This window comes from Microcaecilia unicolor, chromosome 8 (assembly GCF_901765095.1).
Source record: "Microcaecilia unicolor chromosome 8, aMicUni1.1, whole genome shotgun sequence".
Lineage (NCBI taxonomy): Eukaryota > Metazoa > Chordata > Amphibia > Gymnophiona > Siphonopidae > Microcaecilia > Microcaecilia unicolor.
In genome coordinates this window covers 16216243-16219430 of record NC_044038.1, presented here as the reverse complement: position 1 = coordinate 16219430, position 3188 = coordinate 16216243, and positions in this window count along the sequence as shown.

Genomic DNA, 3188 nt, shown 5'->3' with positions numbered 1-3188 from the left:
GATGTTAGGCAGTTGCTTGAATTAATAATGTTACTTAGCTTATACAATTTTGCCCAACGGGGCTCACCGTTTCACTTTACGATTAGCTTCCTCAGGGGGCCAAGTCACGGTGCTTCCATTGCTTCCATGACACCGGAAGTGAAAGCACAGGTTGTACAGACGAATAAGCTGTGGCCTTCTTTAAATCCAAACGTTGAGCATCTTTTTCCTACGTAAGATGTAGTGGGAGAGGGTGGATGGTGCCTTTGATCATGTTAATGTTTAATAAATAAAATACGGCAAATGACTCCAGAAGAGTAGAGGTGGATAAATGCATCCTTCTTCATCAAAGTCCATGGAGTAAGGAAACTACTAGGAATGACTTGTGGAGTGCACACAAATTGTTTTCATCCTTTTGTTGTTTGTTTGTTTATTTATTTGTGACATTTATATCCCACATTATCCCAAACAAGTTTGAGTTCAATGTGGCTTGTAATAAACAGTATAGGCTACATAACAAAGAATAATGCATAAGAATTAATTTGATGTAAGAATCCAATTTACAATACAGTATCATAAGCACACTGGGAAAGCTATGGATGTTTAACATTTAGAAAATCTATTATGAATGAGAAATTGTACATGAAGCAAAGAGAAAGTTAATGGTCTCTATTCTATCCTCATCCTTCTCGATCTATCTGCTGCTTTTGACACTGTTGATCACAGTCTACTTGATATGCTGTCCTCACTTGGATTTCAGGGCTCTGTTCTTTCCTGGTTTTCTTCTTATCTCTCCCAGCGTACCTTTAGTGTATACTCTAGTGGATCCTCCTCTATTTCTATCCCACTGTCAGTTGGTGTACCTCAGGGATCTGTCCTGGGACCTCTTCTTTTCTCCATCTATACTTCTTCCCTTGGTACTCTGATCTCATCCCATGGTTTTCAGTATCACCTTTACGCTGACGACTCCCAGATCTACCTCTCCACACCAGAAATCACAGCAGGAATCCAGGCCAAAGTATCAGCCTGCCTGTCTGACATTGCTGCCTGGATGTCTCAGCGCCATCTGAAACTAAACATGACCAAGACTGAGCTTCTTATCTTTCCCCCTAAACCAACCTCTCCTCCTCCCCCATTCTCTATTTCTGTGGATAACACTCTCATCCTTCCTGTCTCATCAGCTCGTAACCTTGGGGTCATCTTCGACTCCTCCCTCTCCTTCTCTGCACATATTCAGCAGACTGCTAAAACCTGTTGTTTCTTTCTCTATAATATCACCAAAATTCACCCTTTCCTTTCTGAGCACACTACCAGAACCCTCATCCACACTCTTATCACCTCTAGCTTAGACTATTGCAACTTGCTTCTCACAGGTCTCCCACTTAGCCATCTCTCTCCTCTTCAATCTGTTTAAAATTCTGCTACACAACTAATATTCCACCAGGGTCGTTATGCTCATATTAGCCCTCTCCTCAAGTCACTTCACTGGCTTCCATTTCCGCATACAGTTCAAACTCCTCTTATTGACCTATAAGTGCATTCACTCTGCAGCTCCTCAGTACCTCTCCACTCTCATCTCTCCCTACATTCCTCCCCGGGAACTCCGTTCACTGGGGAAATCTCTCTTATCTGCACCCTTCTCCTCCACTGCTAACTCCAGACTCTGTTCCTTTTATCTTGCTGCACCATATGCCTGGAATAGACTTCCTGAGCCGGTATGTCAAGCTCCATCTCTGGCCATCTTCAAATCTAAGCTAAAAGCCCACCTTTTTGATGCTGCTTTTAACTCCTACCCTTATTCACTTGTTCAGAACCCTTATTTTATCATCCTCAGTTTAATGTTCCCTTACTTCATTATCTCTTGTTTGTCCTGTTTGTCTGTCCTAATTAGATTGTAAGCTCTGTCGAGTAGGGACTGTCTCTTCATGTTCAAGTGTACAGCACTGCGTACGTCTAGTAGCGCGATAGAAATGATAAGTAGTAGTAGTAATGGTAAATAGAGTAATAACCAATTCAGATAATATTTAATTGTTTGAGATATGGTTGTTCTTTGTGAGGGTTTGTTTGAATAGGAATGATTTGAGTATTTTGCGGAATCTAGTATATTCCTGTATATTTCTTACTTTGGTGTAAGGAGTTCCACCATTTGGTTCCTAGATAAGTGAAGTTTGAAGAGTGGACAGTTTTGTAGATCACTTTTTTGCAATCTTCACTTCCCCAGCTGTAAAGGTCTAAAATACAAACTAACGCATGCGTCAAACTTTTCTTACCTGAGTACACAGTTATGGAACGCATTGCCGCTCAACTTAAAAACTATTTATGAACTAACTAACTTTCGTAGATCTCTGAAGACCCACCTCTTCAACAAGGCACACCACAAAGATCAGCAATTGTAAATGTAACACAGTTCCACCTTACCTATAATCAGAACTGTTTTTTTTTCTTATAACTGCTTGTTTCTTGTAGCGCTAAAGAAATGCTAAATAGTAGTAGTAGTAGTATTATTCATGTTCTCTATATAACACTAATTGTTATCTTCCAATCTATTATCTACCAATAAGGATACAATTGTAAGCCACATTGAGCCTGCAAATAGGTGGGATAATGTGGGATACAAATGCAACAAATAAATAAATAAATAAATAAATAGTCTGAGAGAGTTTCTTGCCTCATATTTAGTTGTTGTTATTGGGTTTTTTTCTGTTGCTTGTGTCCTTTCTGTTCATGTACTTTAAAATGAAAGAAACAGAAAATGAAATTTTAAAAGGATAAAAAGCAAAATGACATTTTAAAAGCCAGTGCCCGTTTTTCTATATATATATATATATATAGAGAGAGAGAGAGAGAGAGAGAGGGGGGGGGGGGGGGGAGACCCCATGACTTATCCCCTCTGTGTTGAAAAGTGACAGAAGCGATAACTGAGCAGTCGTCCTTTCTCCTCCATGCCTGCTGTCTGCTGCCTGCTCAGCGCGGAAGGATTTGCCTAGGGGAGGACTCCAGTAATTCGCCCGGTATCTGACTGCTGTCACCTCGCCGTCCAGCCAGCGAGCAGCTGAAAAAGGCGGACAGTCACCACCAGTCAAAGAATGCACACCACGGGGGCGTGGTCAGCCTGTGACCCCGCCCAAAGCGGGTGTGGCCTAGCTCAGGTCCTCTATATGAAACCGTGCTGGCAGAGGAAAGCGTGCTGCACACAGCGGTTGGGTGGC